Raw genomic sequence first — 17,427 nt, 5'->3', positions numbered from 1 at the left:
TATAAATAATAGGAATAAGTATGCACATCAGGGTGGATGTGCAAGACCTGTTTACTAAAACCTACAAAACATAACTGATAGAAATTAAAGAAGAATTAAATAAATAGAATGTAATATTATGATTATGGATGGAAAGTCTCAATAATATTAAGATGTTACTTCTCTCCAAACTTATCTATGGATTCCACACAATTCCAGTTAAAACAGCAGCCTGCTTTCTGTTGGATAAAAATTGCCAAGTTGTATCTAATATTTATATGAAATACAAAGAACCTACAATATCCAAACCAATTTTAGAAAAAAAGAGAACAAATTTAGGGGACTTACATTAAACGATATCAAGACTTACAAATCCATAGTAACCAAGAGAGTGTGTTGCATTGCAGGGTGTGGCATAAGGATAGATATGTAGATCAATGGAACAGAAAAGATGAAACCTTTATAGTCAATTGACTTTCAAGGAAGATGTGAAGTTATGTAGTTAACTTATTGAGGAAAAGGATAGTTCTTTCAACAAATAATGCTGTAATACATGGATCTCAGTATGGAAAAAATTGAACTTTGACTCTTGCCTCACATCATATTAAAAATAAAATCCAAAGTATAACATTTCTAAACAGAAAAGCTAAAAATTTAAAACTTCTAGGTGAAAAGGTAGAAGAGTAATCTTCATGATGTTGGTGTGAGCAAAGATTTGTTAGGACACAATAGACATTAGCTATGAAAGAAAAAGAAATAAAAAGGTAACTTAGACTCCCATCGAAATTAAAAACTTCTGCTCGTCAAAAAGCAGTATTAAGAAAATGAAAAGGCAAGCCAAGACTGGGATGTATTTGCAATATATATGTATAACAAAGGATTGTTTCTAGGTTATATAAATAAGTCCTGTAATTCACCAAAAAGAAGGCATATAATTCAATTAAAAACTGCACCAAAATTTAAAGAGAATTGCCATAATTCACAAAAGATTTGCAAATGACCAACAAACATATAGAAAGATATTTAAACATCAGGGACATGCAAATTGAGATCATGAGACAACATTACATAACCACTATAATGGCTAAACTTTAAGAGACTTACCTACCAAGTGTTGGTGAAGATGTGAAGCAAATGAAACTCATACACTACCAGTGGGAATGTAAAATGGCACCAACACTTTGGAAAACAGTTTGGCAGTTCCTGAAAATGTTAAACATACACCATACATACTGTATGACTCAGCCATTCCACTCCTAGTTATTTGTGCAAGATTGATGAAAACTTATGTCCACAAAAGGTCCTGTACACAAATGTTTCTAAATGCTCCTAACAGCTTTATTCACAATCACTTCAACCTGCAAACAACCCAATTGTTTAGAAACAGGTGAATGGATAAACAAATTATAGTAGTATATTCATACCATGAAATACTACTCCAAAATAAAAAAGACTGAATTACTGATACGCAATGATGAATCTTGAAATATAATGATTTGAGGAGAAAAAAGGTAGCCACAAAAGAGTACACACTATGTAATTTCATTTATATAGAATCCTAGAACAGGCTAAACTAATCTATAGTGACGATATACTGATCTGTAGTTTCCTGGGGCTAGAACCTGGGCTAGGAGTTGACCACAAAAAAACACGAGGGAACTTTACAGAGTGAGGGAAACATTTTATAAACTACTGGAGTAGTGGTTACACAGGTGTGTAGTTTGTTTAAACTCACAGAAATGTAGATTTTAAGTGGGTACATTGTAAATAAATAGTTTTATAAAGTTGATTTTTAAAGTTAAAAAAGGCACTAGACATAAATACATAGAAGTTTTCCTTGTCATCTATCTTACTATGAGGAATGAGAAACTAAGGACATTTTGAAACCAAAATGAATGGCTGTGGTTTATCTTGGATTACTCCTTATCTTCATTTTTGCCTGGCATCTGAGAATTCTGCTAGAGAATAACAAGTAATTGGCCCCACCACCTACCCTACTGTGTTAGCCAATAACTTAGAAGTCATACTTGATTCATACCTTTCCTTCATCATCCCCTCACAACCAATCCATCAGCATATCCTGTCTTTTATTTCCAAATTACATCTTGAATTCATCTATTTCACACCATTACTAATGCTACCACCACAATCCAAATCACCATGATCTCTCAATTAGAATAACACAATAATCTTTTATTCACCTTTCCCCATTCCATTCTTGCCCTTCTAACGATCTATTCCCCCATGAAGAAATAGATTGTGAGGAATGGGGAAAATGACCACCAGGTGGTACCAAGGGGCCACTTGAGGCCAGAAATCATAAATGTGTAATGATGCCATCAACAGTTATGCATTTTTCTTGAGCAGCAGTTAGCAGTCTAGGAGCAGAGAAAACCAATTGTTAGCTTTATGTGCAGTTGGCGATTAGATGAGTAAGCATAAAAGAAGGTCAAGGGATGAAAGTTTTAAAAGTACTGATGAGAGTGCTATTGAAATGCTTAACTCGGTGGGCAGGATGAGAAGTCAAAAATAAATATCAAAGGACAATATGAAAATAGCTTCAAGGAGGAAAACGTGTGTTTAGAAAAAAAGGAAAGAAATGTATCAAAATTTTAACCATTGGTAATTCTGGATAACAACGATAAATGACATCTGACTTTTTCTTTGATGATATTAAGGAATTATTGTAAATCTTTTTAGAGGTATTAATGATATTGTTGTTATGTTATCTTTTAGTTAGATACTGAAATATTTATGAATAAAATTATATGACTAGCTAGGATTTGCTTCAAAACAATATGAGAAGGAATGAACGGGCTTTTTGATGGGCAAGATTTGCCATGAATTGGTGCTCGTTAGGACTGGGTGATGATTACATGGGGTTCTGACCAAATGTGGCTTATCTTAAAAAGTATCTAGGAGAATCTACTTGAAAACATGATGTGAAGAAAGAGTTATTTCCTACATATTATAACTGCTATTCAGAGCAGTATATGCATATGAAACCATAGGGTCAGATTCTCAGATTCAGTGTTAAATACATACATCGAAGATGCTCTGTTTGTAAATCAAGGTTTAAAAAAGGACTTAACCTCTATAGGTCATCAAGGTGCTAGCTACAAGAATGTAACTGTAGAAATTATAGAACTTCGTGACCAAACATAAATTATAAATATTAATGTACTTGAAATATAAATATAAATGTTTGCAGATGGATATGTACACACCTACACAAATATAATCAGCTAAAATCATTCCTGCTTATAAAAATGTAAGTGTTAAGGGAGGGGAAAAATGGCCTAGATGATAGAGGTTCTGTTCATCCCTCTGGCAACCAAATCAAAGTTGTGACAGAAATAAGGAGCAAACAGCAAGGAAAAATTACCTGAGATCTAGAGGAATAAGCCATACAACTAGGGAGAAATCTAAGAAATCATCCTGCAACAGTTAGTATGGTGCGCGGACGCGGGGCTGCCTGGTCCCGAGTGGCTAAGTGGCACAGAGGCTGGGACAGAGGCTGGGACAGAGTCTGGGACAGAGGCTGCAGCAGTGGCAGCCAGCAGCTGCAGACGCCTCTTAAAGGGGCTGTGTCCACGAGCAGACTTTCCCTGTGACGGACATGCTCACTCTGAGCACCAGTGCCGGTTCAGCTGAGCAGGGACTTATAGAGCGACATTGAGTTGTCCGAGTGAGGGCTGTGGTGAGGCCCTCTCCCTGGCAGAAGTACTGGCAGTACTGTTCATCTGTTGAGCCCTCCTTTCTCCTGGACACAGCACCGCCGTAGCAGAGACGTCATCAAACCAGATGGCAGAGGTTGCTCCGCCCAGAGGACCCCCTGAAAGTCTGCCTCCTCCAACTTGTGGCCCCATCCAAACCACATTCTGGTGTATCCTCAGCAAGGCTGGTGCTCCTTGCTGACCAGTGCCAAGACTCACACTGGTGGCAGCTGGTCATGGTTTCTGGCATGGCCTCTTGAGGCAATTATAAGCACATCATCTGTGCATTGCTTACTGAATCTTAATAGATGGCCCTAGAGGGGCACAGGCTTGGGCTAAATTTGGCCTGCAGCTGAACCCCTCTAAGGACTGTGCCACTAGGTACCTGCTACACAAAGCTGTACTAATAAGACCAGAAGACTTAGAAGCTTTGCTTAGTACATGGAAACAGACACAGAAAGGCAGCTGAAATGGGAAGACAAAGAAGCAGAAATGACATGGGAGAACAGAACAGAGATCCAAAAATAATGGGGTCAAGCAATCTAACAGATGCAGAGTTCAAAACACTGGTTATAAAGATGCTCAGTGAACTTATGGGAAGTGTAGGTGAATTCAATGAGAACTTCAACAAAGAGATAAAAAACATAAAAATGGAAATGGAAATTATAAAAAAGAACCAGTCTGAAATGAAGAACACATTATCTGAGATGAGAAGTATATTAAATGAAATAAACAAAGTGAATAAAGAAGAGAATCAAATGACCTATCTAAAGGATGGCAAAGCCAAGGACATTCAATCAGAATGGCAAGGAAAAAAGAAGCCAAGACTATAAAAATTTAGAGAGCCTATGGGACACTATTAAAGTTAAAAATATCCATGTCATTGGGTTACCCAAAGGAAAACAAGATGTTGAACAGCTATTTGAAGAAATAATGATGGAAAAGTTCCCTAACCTGGTGAAGGAAATAGTCTTTTATAAAACCCCAGGATGCTCAGAGGGTCCCCAAAACCAGGAACCAAAGAGGCCCTTACCAAGGCACATCATAATTAAAATGCCAAAGGTTAAATACAAAGAGAGAATCTGAAAAGCAGCAAGAGAAAAGCAGTTAGTTACTTACAATGGAGCACTCATAAGAATGGAAGCTGATTTCTCAAAAGAAATTATGCAGGACAGAAGGGTTTGGCACAAAATATTTGATGTGATGAAAACCCAGAATCTACAACCAAGAATACTTTATCCAGCAAAGCTACCATTTAGAATTGAAGAACAGATAAAGAGCTTCCCAAAGAAAAATAAGCTAAAGGAATTTACCACCACCAAGCCAGGATTACAGGAAATATTGGAGGGACTTCTTTAAGAAGAAAAAACATGTATCAAAAACAGGAATAAAGAATGGTAACAACTGCATGCCTATCAACAAGTACCTCAAATAGAAAAGAATTAAGTGCTCCAACCAATAGACAGAGTGGCCGAATGGATAAGAAAACAAGCCCCTACATATGCTGCCTACAAGAGACTCAGCTCAGATTAAAAGACACACATAGACTGAAAGAAAGGGGATGGAAAAAGATATTGCCTTGATGGACCTAGTGGGTATTGTGTTGAATGAAATGGGTCGGATAGAGAAAGACAAATATCACATGATTTCACAAACATGTGGAATCTAAAGAACAAAATCAACAACAATAATGACAAAAGTGGAAATAAACTCATAGATACAGAGAACATTCTGAGGGATACTAGGTGGGACAGGGGTTGGGAGGAAAAAGAGGACAAAGGGATTGAGAGGCACAGGTGGATGGCTGTAGAGTAGACATGGGGTTGCAGAGTATAGCACAGGGAAGATGATTAACTGAAAAAAAAAACTCATTGAATTGTACAATGTAAATACAGGCAACTAGCTGTCTATTATATTTCAATGAGATGAAAAAATGTGTTAGCTACAGGAAATTGTGAACTATTGTAAATGAGTTATATTCCAGGTAACTCCATTAATTATCAAAAACTTTAAGTTAGAAATCTCAATGATATATATGATGTAGAAGTACACTCCATAACAGTTTTCTGAGGTTAGAACATATTAAGACCATTCAGTAATCTTTCAGTGCAGACACAGACTTGAGTAATAGTCAGTACTTCAAACGAGTATCTCATACAATCTTTTCAATATCAAAAATGAAGTTTCTCAAAGATATCTTGTTTCCACTATTTAAGACAAGTTAAACTGCATTAGTATTAAATCCTGTTTCCATCCTTGTGTTTACATCCCTTCTATTCAAAGTTGCCTCGGTCTTCTTGGATTTAAAAGGTCATGGAGTAAAACCTACGGTCAGTACCCCTTCAGATCTCCACCATGGGTCGTAAAAGATTTTTTTTTTAACTTTATTTTATTAGTTTCAAGTATACAGTACATTGGTTAGACATTTATATAGTTTATAAAACAATCCCCTTAATTAAACTGTTATGAAAAGTAGATCTGAATTTACAGTAGTCCAGGAGAGAAACAATATCGAAAAGGCTCTTTAACTTGATCATAAATGAAGTTATCAATAACTACATGAAACATCGTCATCAATTATATATGAAACAGAATAAAAGGTAGTTGTACAAAATAACTGCTTAGAGAAGCAAAAAATAAAATAAAAAGTAGGTAGAAACACTGAGAGCCTTACTGCTGAACTCTGCAAAAGGCGCCTTCAAATAAATATTTCAAACCTTCATATGAATATTTTAAGCATGACAACTACACATAAACACACAGCCAAAGTGCTCAAATCCACTCAAGAAAGACTATTAAGTCATCAACTTGCTCCTGACAGGATCCACTGAATATGGCAACAGTGAGAAGTCAGGAGACAGTTGGAATCATTTCAAGACTGCTAATTTAACTTGTCTTAAAACCAACCAATGCTCAACGTGTCATCATCAATGTCATCTCATCGCAGTCTGAAAAGCCTTCGACCTAAAGCAAAAAGGTCCCCAAGTGCCACCCTTCCTGTCTACTGGTTGAAAATCTAATTGGTTCTGCTGACAGGCTTGGGAATTGGTAGGAAGGCTGTTCAGTTAATCTCCAAGGGCCAGCAAAGAGCTCAGTATCCATCTCTGAGCTTTGCTCCCTGGCTGTCGTAAAATGACTCTGATGGCAGTGCAAGCTCTTATGCTTCAGCTGTCTTCTGACTTCTGTTAAGTCAAATTCAATAAAGTTTGTCACTCAATAATCTGAGAGCTACCCAACAAAACCTCTTTGATCAATAACAGCTTGCCTGCTTGCACTTGGGAAGGTGACCTATTAAAGATTAAAAACACACCTGCTGCTTAAGGCAGAGAACATCTTCCTTTTTTTTTACTTTTAAATGAAAATTTATCTAATAAAAGTAGTCTAACTATTAAAAATGTACATAAAGCATTGCATAGGAGAAACAGGAAAGAGATTTTTAAAAACCAGCTCCGATATGATACTTTCTTGATATCTGAATAAAGAAAAGTTTTGAAATTTGTATGCTTCTGCTATAGTTGGTTGTTATATAAGCCACCTTTATCCCATTTCTGCATTTGAGGATCTCACACTTATTTGTTGCCTGTTTACAGACAAAACACTGGTATTGTAACATTAATTCAATCCTCAATCAAAACAAAGTAGTCCGTTGTCCCATGTCACCTACCTTTCTGCAGAAAAATCATTAATGCTCATTCAAGAAAAATGCATTGTACTCTTTAAAGTCACAACACTCTTTCCATTGAAGAGGTATTCCTCACCCATCCACAGACAGCAGATCAGGCTGTAATGAGGTTGAAGTCCAGGGAAGTTCAAAACTAAGACTTATAGCTCACTGAGCCTGGGGAACAATGTAAATTATCGGGGAATAGTAAAGAAATGTCTACATTTACATCCCATACTCAGGCCTCCTATCCTGATGATTGAAACTCTTTTAGAGTTTTCATGTAATAATTTTATTAAAAAATGTATAAAGAATTCAAAAATAATTTAAAATTTAATCAAGATTTCTTTGTGTTTTTTTAGAGAAAGAGAAAATTGTATAACTCCGGTTTACTTTATTCCAGGAGCAGAGAACAGCATAGCTTAGGTTTTTTCTCTTATCTAAAGAGTACATGTTTAGAATATATTTTATTTGCAATCCAACAATAATAATTGAGGTGCATTATCACATAATATTATCATATCATATTACAAAGATGTTGACATTATAGAAATAGAATAAGATAAAGACTTCTACAGAGCTACAATTACGGGTCGATATTAATAAAAGTTTCCACTAGAACATGACTTTAAGTTTCCTGATTGTCAGCTGCTCTCACCATGTAGTGCATGAATTTCCCTGTAGAGACGAATGTGTCCACCTCTGAATGTATGTATATCAGCGTGGGTATTTTTCATAAAATTTAAACATGTTTATTTTGTAAGGCACGAATTTTCTTCCATGACATTCACAGTACTATCACATAGGACATATGTGACAGGGAGATATGGATTACATCTCCAACAGCCCCTAATAATTTCATCATAGTCCCTTTGAACTCTGCAGCTTTTTCCTGATCTGAATTAATCACTTCTCCCCTTCATTGGCTATTATCTCCTTGGTTTTGTGCTTCTGGTTTTCCAGTTTCTATTTGAAATGCCTTCATCAAAGCAGCTGCATACAGAAATAAGAGTTCATTTCTGCTTTCATTTGTTTTCTTCCTGATTTGTATGATATGCATAGATCAAGGTTTTTAACTCGTGTATGTAGCAACATGTAAAGTCCAGAAAGGCCAACCTAATCTAATTAAGGCTTTCTGACTAAAATAAGGTAATTCTTCATGTCAGCTGAACCCTGGGATGAGGTGACTCATTTCAGAGAATATCTTAGTTTGCTCAAATGTATAGTTATAATGAGGTTGAATTGAGGACAAGAAACATTACTGCTTGTGATCAAGAAATGATCACCTTTCTGGTGAATCACACACACAAAAATATTGTTGAAGGTTGTTCTTTTAGTATACATATGGCTTGTGATAGAAAAGCTTTTAAGTCATCTAAATCAAATGACAATAGTAAAAAAAAAAGTGGGCTTTAAAATATTAGAATTAGAGACAACAAAGGAACAAGCAATCACTAGAGCACTCCTTTCATGGGGAACAATTGCCTGGCAGATAAATGCGATTTTTTTTTTCAGGTCTAAAACAAATTGGTATGTGACAAGGTATCTTAGGTATGTTTGTAAAAATACATTATAGCACTTTAAAATACCAACAAGAATTGAAGTGAACATATCATCTCTATCTATACACTATATTTTGCCCAGAACATCCAATTGCTTCTCAAACATAGTATGTCTTAAACCACTTTCATCTTCTTACCTAAATACAGCCCCAAAGCTGTATCTTTCTCAGTGAATAGCATCATCATCCATCCAGTGATTCAAGACAGAAACCTGGGAATTACCTGGAGTCTTCATTTTCCTTTAGTTATCACATCTAAGCAATCACCAAGTTCTAGTGGTTCTTTTCCTTCTAAATCTCCCTCCATCTGGTTCCTTTTCTCCATTTCCTTGGTCAGCCACAACCCTAGTTGAGGTGCTAATCATCTCTTACCTTGATCACTTCTCTCTTACCCTGACATTGGGCTTACATCTCCCTAATTCATTCTCCATATGGCGGCCAGATCTGTCACTCACTGCCATGCTTAAAGTTCTTCCATGGTTCCCCCTGCCATCAAGATTAAGATCAACCTCCTTAAAATAGTTTTTAATATCCTGTATGATATGGTCTCTGTGTCCTGTCCAGAATCATGTCTCAAAATAACTTCACATACACCAACAATTTGCCCCTCTTTCAAGTCATCGATCTGCTCCTATCGTCCCCTTGCTCACTACAACGAGCCATGTCATTTCCTTGCTGTTCCATGAACGTGCCAGTGACTTTCAACCCAGAGAATTATCTTTTTCATTCTTTCCGCCTGGAACTGTAGAGAGTCACAGGGCTTGTTTCCTTCCCGGCTTTCAGCATTTTATTCAAATGTCTTCTCTCTGAAGCTTCTCTTGACCTCCCTAGGTAAAATTGCAAGCTATGCTTCCCAACTGCAGCAGACCCCATCCCCTCCCCTGCCTTGTTTTTCTCCATTGCACTCTTCACCAACTGTTATACTCTGTATTTTTTAAAATTTATTTTCAGCTTATCTTGCTCATAGAAATATAGGCTATGTGAAGACAGAGAGTTTGGTCTGTTTTGTTCTCTGGTATATTTCCAGAATCCTGAATGTATCTGGAAAATAGGCACAAATTAGAACTGCGTATGCGTCTTCTCATGTCCTTTCAGGAGTCAGGAGGCCTGATATGTGTTATGGCCCCACCGCTTATTGTTTGTACGGTTTTGGAAAAATTGCTTAATCCTACTATTCCTCAGTTTTCTCATCTGTAAAAGAGAGAAAATAAACTCTTAACAATATCGTGGGAGTTAATGACATGATCATGAAATATGCTTCGAACAGTGCTTAGGCTCCTAGTAAGTGCTCAGTAAATGTCAGCCGTTATGATAATTATTACTGCTGATTCATCTGTGAGCTCCTTGAGAACAGGGGATGTGACTTATTCACCTTTTTATTCCCCAGTGAGTTAAGCACAGTGTTTTACATACAGTCAAAGGGGATTTAAAGATTGAATATTTTAACAACTGGTACGGCATGGGGTCCCGACCAGTGCTGGCTTTGGCACTAGATTAGGGTCCTGAAGACCTTCTGCTGTGCCTTTCATTTTCCTTGTTTTGCTGGATCATAGGAAGATCTGGAGGTTTCTGGAAGAAAGTCTGGGACTTCCAGAGAATGAAAGGTAGAGTATGGTATCCTGAGCTGTGCTATTTCCCAGCTAGTATGGAAATATTTCAACATTTTAACAGCTGGTATGCTTGGTCTGCTGTGTTGCAGCTGACCACACTGCATATAGTAGGCACTCAAATACAACTTATACAAACAAAAAACAAATGCATGAATTAAAATTTCATATCAGTGACACTGCTATGTTACCAAAATAATGTCCAATATATTACATTGCCCCCAAATAGACTCACTGAAATCTCATGCATATTTAAAAGAACGATTGAATTCTTTATATCCTTACACCCATCTATCTTTTTATTTTCACCGTTACTCCTATTGCCACATAATGTACATGGAAGAAATTTATATGCAGGTAGTAGAAATAGTAGATCGGCAAAGACCTACTCATATTTACAGAAATCATAACTTAGGTTTTAAAAGTCAGTGATGTTAATGAGGGGGAAGGGAAGGGTAAGAAAAAAAAGAGAGAGGAAGAGATTGAAAAGTAAGCTCAATAATAATTAAAGTAAACTTACTAGTTATCAATTCAATGATTTTTAATATCACTTTTGAGGCCATGTCATGATGACATTAAACATGTTTCTTAATTAACCTTGAAATTAAACTCCTAAGTCAACCTTTCCTCTGCAGTTGGCCAATGTTGTTACTGATTTTTTTTGGTGGGTTGACCCAGTTGTAAGTAAGCCATTTTCTATTTATGAATCTTATAATAGGAACTAATTAAGTATTGTGCTGTACTTCCAAAGCTGTGTACTATTAAATATTTGGCCCCAAAAGTAAAGATATACTTATAATTGTAATCTCATTCCAAGTGAAAAGAAATTACTTAATTTTTTTTTTTTTTTTTTTTTTTTTTAGGTGAGGCAACCCTTGGTTGACCTCACAGATTGCAAGGAACTTGTCAGTTTATAATCCTTCCCCTTTTTTCCCCCCATATTTTTACACCTACAGCACCTGGTCTTCCTAGGTGGTCTCCCATCCAAGTACTAACCAGGCCAGACCCTGCTTAGCTTCCGAGATCAGATGGAATTGGGCTTGTTCAGGGTGGCATGGCCGTAGACGAGGAAATTACTACTATTAAAATTCCACAATTAGTATTTCCTCAAAGTTAACTCTCCTCTCTGATTTTTTGAAGTACTGTCTCTGCTCAATAAATACATTATTCCTAACAACTAGAGCGACGGTGATGAATGTGATGCCATCTTTATTAATTCGCAGGGAGATATCAGAAATTTTCTGAGAAACTTTATTGATAGCATATGCTGACAGCTCTTCCCTTTTAAAGTGGCAAAATATTCTGGTTATTCTATTTCATGAATGATCATTCCCATAAATTAACTTTCTTTTTTTGTGCAATATTATCAAGTTTTGATCATTTTAATGACAACAGCTTTCTGTTAGTTTTCAAACACAATTCTAGTGTATGAAAGTTAAATAAAGGGCTTTTTGAACTACAAATGGTAATATTAAGGCATCGTGTACAGTTCATTTGAAAGTTACCAGGCTTAATGGGCTAAAGGAAAGAATTTAAACTCCCTATTGTGGGTCCTTCAGAACCCAGGTTTTATATTAAATCTACTAAAGATAGTGTAATTTACTTTGTAATTTCTTTATTTATCACTATTAATTTTAGTCAAAATCGATCCATATTCTCCTAAAGTATCTAAGTATACATTCTTTAAATGGATTCGGGCTAACTGGGAAACATACCTTCAGACACATATGAAAGCCCAGCCCCAGAGAACATCCTGTCACCACCACCCTCCCTAAGCTCACCCCCCCTTTTTGCTCTGATTATCCTTCTGGACCTGCTTCTCCTTATTTTAGCCACTAGCATTGTTTCTTGAACCCAGCTGCTTAAATGTTTGTAGCTTTAAGCTTAATACCCTTCTCACCACTTGAGAGGATTACAAGAGTTTGGTTCTGTTTTATTCTTATATGACAGGATTCTCAAAAATGGAGTTGATGGATCCACTTCCAAGGGTCCATGGATTCCTGACCTCTGTGTAAAATTCTGTATGTAAATATAAGTATTTTTCAGGGAGAAAAGGCTCTGTAGCTTTCATCTATTTTCCACAGATCCTCAACATAGGTAGTTTAAAAACTGTGTTTTTTTTTTCTTTTTTTTTCCCCACCCTCACTTAATAACAATGCAGTTGGGGCTTACCACTCATACCTTATTTTTATTTTGAGATGTTTCATTTATTTTTAGCAAATAGGTTGCAAGTGTAAGCTTGTCAGTTTAATTCAAGGGTTACATTATCTTGGTTGTACTGACAGTTTTTGTTCACTGGAAATGTAGATTTTGATAATTTGAGTCATTCTCTTGTGAATCACAAATATGGAGGAAACTTAAGAGTTTTTGGAGAGGGTCATCAACTTCACATGATAACATTACTACATCCCAAATAGGAGACGCGCCAAATTTCTTCAGATATCTTTTGCCCCTTATTCTTGGCTTCGTTTTGCTTCTTGGACTCTTTTTATTCCAGATACTAATGCTTAATCAAATATTATCTTTTGCATAATTTAACTCTTTTATATCTATGTGCTCTTTTTTTCAACTAAACTATAAGCTCTCAGGGGAAAGATACACTTTAAATTTTTGTTTCCTTTGTCCCTCAGAGATTTGCGCAATGCAATAGCAAGTAGATGCTCAATAAATCCTCACTAAAGAAATAAACTCATTTCTCTGGTAAGAAACGTATCCTCATTCCTGATCTATTCTAAGGATGCAAAAAAAAAAAAAAAAAAAAGCCTTCTTTCTTAGTGGAGAAAGAAATCATTGTTTTCTCTGCTTTTTTTTTTTTTTTCCTTGATAGTCAACATCTTAGGCTAAGATGCCTTTGAAAGTCAGCTAGATGCACGGCAACTTTACTTAACTTCTTTCTCATGAGGGTCTTACATGAATATACTATTGAGAGTGGTGTTAAACCTGTTTTCCACTCCCAGGTCATCTGACGGATGTTTGATGATTCCATCAGTAGCAGGGGTTCACTAACAACAGTAGTTCTCAATTCAGCAAGTGGAGGGAAGGGAAGAGCTGGGGCATTAAAAGCTCTATGAGTGATTCTGATCCATCTTTCTGGAAATGAGACCTTTCTCCCCCATCCCTCCTCAGCAAGCAGAGAAACACTAAATTAGGATTGTTAGGAAGATAAGAGAATTAGTCCATCAGGACAAATTTTGTAATTTCAGAAACTAAATTTTTAAAATTACAATTGTCAACAAGTACTTAGTAATTAAGAACCTTATAACCACATTAGAAGTCTCTTACACAGAATCTTATCTAAAGGGCTTTTAACAGCCTTCGTACACCTCAGTGGAACTCTATGCCACTCACAAGCAAAAATAAGCTAAATCTTTCATTGATTAACTTCTCTTTTCCAGGCCTAGGAATAAGTGGGGAAGCACTCTTTTTATATGTAATTTCCTCTACTGAAATACCTGCAAAAGTGGTTGGTATGGCCAGAAAAAGTTAGATTTGGGGATTGGGTTTTACTAAATGAAGTAAATTAAGTACCTGACCGAAGTAGAGAAACGAATACACATTGAGATTTATGTTCAAAGAAAAAGATGAAAGATAATCATAAAATAAAATACTGAAACTAACACTTTAGGGGCACCTGTTAGCAACACCTTCAAGGGGGTACCATCAGAATAATCCAGTATATGGGAAATTCTACAGGACAAATGACTCAGTGTCTTTCACAAATAATAGGCAAGAAAATAAAAAGGGGAGGAAGAAATCTAAGTTTAAGAGATTCTGGAAAAATATTAGCCAAATACAATGTATAAACTCTAATGCAGATTGAAACAAACTGTAAATATTATATCTATATCTATATCTATATCTATATCTATCTATCTATCTATCTATCTATCTATCTATCTATCTATATATGTATATATATGATAATCAAGAGGGGTGGACACCTGAAGCCTTTGTATATTTGATGGTATTAAGAAAAGATATTTTAGATGTATTATTATTGGTATATAATTTATGGATGAAAGTATTTAAGGATGAAATGATATCTAGTATTTGATGTGATATAATCCAGTGGGGAGAGAGTGGTAAACGGAGATAATAAAAGAAACAAGGTCGACGTGCTTTGACTATTAAGTGGATAATGGGTATATCGGGCTCATAATATTATTGTCTTTAGTTTTGTGAATGTTTTAAGTGTATCATAATAAAAAGTTGTTAAAAATAAAAAATAAAATACTGAGCATATATATATTGTACTATATTTGAACAAAAATAGAGGATAAAAGTCGAGAATATTTTCAAATTATAATTACTTACATATGCACAAAAACAGACTTCATTTAAAATGCCAATTAGCCACCTAATTGCATCAATTATACATTTCTGCTCTTAAATCACTATAGCCAAGAGTTTATCTATTTTGGTTCTCATTATGGTACATAAAACATCGCATTTCACTAAAAAAAGTATCAACAATTCATAATATTTCCTGTTCTCTCAATACATTATAGGTAGACTTGACAAAAAAAACACATTCTTTCTGTAAATCATCGGAACTTTAATATTGACTCCTAGAACACACAGTATATGCAAATGTGATACATGCAAGAGCAAATTAGTGTTTAGTTAAGAAATAAACACAGGTACTGCTAATTTTAAAAATATTTTTAAGGCTTCATATAGCAACCTACTTTTCCCTCCCTCCCCCCCAAAAAAAATAGATTTCCCTACCATTACCACTGTGAGTTAAACTTTTTTACGTTATTGTAGATGATGGAAAAAATATTCTTAAGAGAACGATTTCATCAGCATTACTGGGGCATTCTGAATGTACTCAAAGAGGTAAACGGGAACAAAAAATATTCTTTGACAGATGAGCCTGCCATGTCATGGGAATTTGCAGCCTGTCTGCACAGAATGAATTTCCTATTGAGGCAAAATGTTCCCTCTGATGATAAAGGAACCAAAATAACTTTTTAAAACCACAGAACTGTTAGAAGAACAGTAAGAGGTACTGCATGACACATCACAATTATAAGCTACTAATACTGACAAACAATTCAGAATCTATATAAGCAGGCTGAGCTTCAGTGAAACTTCAGGATGGTCACAAAAATGAAAGAGAAAATAAATAACTGCCTAAAAACAGTTGCAATTAAATATTGACAATAAGCTATAGAAGACCGGTCTCTCTCAGTGTAATCTTAAGGTATCATATTAAGAAACTTCTAAGTAATTTACTTCATTTTTATTAAGTAATTGAAATTCTATAACAGGCACTTTATATTCTGAAATGGTAGACAATTGAACTGGATGACCTCTCTGAAAATGGTACCCAAATTTTGGTACAATTGGTACAATTGGTACATTTTTTTTTTTTTTTAAGTTTGGGGACTCCGACTTTGCTAAGAACATTATAAAACCAATAACAGCAAAAAATCTATTAGCACTATAATTTAAAAACTTACATTTCAATAATAAAAAGCTGGGTATATGTAGCTTTGTGACAAACTCATCACATCATCCTCCTCTCTCATCCTACCTCTGACAAGCTAAAATGCTGCCACTGGCCACTTTTCATAGGCTTGTACCAGTATATGGACTGGCTCTGGATCCTATTACTCTATAGTCTCTTCCAACACCGAGTGAGAATCACAGAGGCTAAGACCTTTTGACTCTCTAAATGTTAGAGAAGCTGATCATTTAGGTTATTTAAATAGAAAAGGATATTTGTCATTTCGAGAGTCAATTTGTAATTTGTAATTTTTTCAGCCAATCTCTTTCTCCGAATGATTATGTATTACCTAATTTCCTCACCAATTGTTTTCCTTTCCAAATAACCACTTTACAAAATAGGTATTTTAGAAATTTAGTGTCTTATAACAATGGGGATCACTTTTGGCTAATATTTTAGGGGCTAGTTGAAAAGTTCAGATTTTTTAAAGTAGTAAATAGCTGATCTACAATATGCTTGAAATGGTATATCCAAACACTCAGAAAACACAAAAATATTTAACTGATGATCCTAGAATGGTTCATTTTGAATAATACTCATGCAAACTATTTAGTTGAGTATAGCCTCAAATTTTTCAAATGACCATGAGCTATATAGAAATCTTCTTTTCATAGTTTTCTTATTAAGAGGATATTTTCCTATACACTAGAATTTTATTAATAGAATTAGGAGATATTAAAAATATTTTTAAAAAGCTCTATGTATAAAAGTGGCTGTTTTCTATCATTAGGATCATAATTTCTTAGGAACCTCTACATACAAGATGCTACTCCATCAGAACTCACACTCAAGTTAGGAAATTAGGAAAAGCAAGATGTGTGATACTAAAGGAAAAAACAGATTTCTCAAGAGTTCTCTATCACTTACCATAAGACCTCAGATGAGTCATTTCATCTTTCTGTATCTTTGTTGCCTTAGGGTATTGAAATAAATGGCCTCTAAGGCTCAAGAATTCTGATATTTTGATTCCCAAAATTCTAAAGTGTTGTGCCTAAACAAATAAAACAACAAACAACTTAGGAAACTACACTTTTTCAATGATAGACCACATATTAATTAGTCATCATTTTATATATGTGCTGTATTCCTGTGTGTGTGAGTGAATGTGCATGTGTGTGAATACATATTACCCAGCGTGATTCCACCCACTTAAACCATCAATATTGATGGTAAATAATCTGTACCTGTTTCCAAAACAAACTTTACCCCTCGGGAAAGATTTGCCACCACCAAGTATATTCAAGAGAACATGCTATAGTTTGAAAAGGCTATAACGAAAATACTTCGAGCAATAGTAGCAGAGTTAGGCGAAGTATGGGAAGTAGGATATGAAAAATAATCATTTCTCAATTATGTATTCCCCTTAAGTGAAATTCACTTTCAAGTATGGC

The 17,427-nt window shown here is 35.4% G+C and overlaps 1 protein-coding gene and 1 pseudogene across 2 annotated transcripts in view; both read right to left on the bottom strand.

The window, feature by feature from the left end:
* CAMKMT (calmodulin-lysine N-methyltransferase) overlaps positions 1–17,427 on the bottom strand; it is a 326,415-nt gene that overhangs the window by 108,554 nt on the left and 200,434 nt on the right. The window lies entirely within an intron of this gene.
* On the bottom strand, positions 11,472–11,590 carry LOC118605815 (annotated as a pseudogene).

Source organism: Rousettus aegyptiacus, unplaced genomic scaffold (assembly GCF_014176215.1).
Source record: "Rousettus aegyptiacus isolate mRouAeg1 unplaced genomic scaffold, mRouAeg1.p scaffold_m13_p_7, whole genome shotgun sequence".
Taxonomy (NCBI): Eukaryota; Metazoa; Chordata; class Mammalia; order Chiroptera; family Pteropodidae; genus Rousettus; species Rousettus aegyptiacus.
The sequence above is the reverse complement of the archived record's forward strand: the minus strand, read 5'-3'. Positions and strand labels throughout refer to the sequence as shown.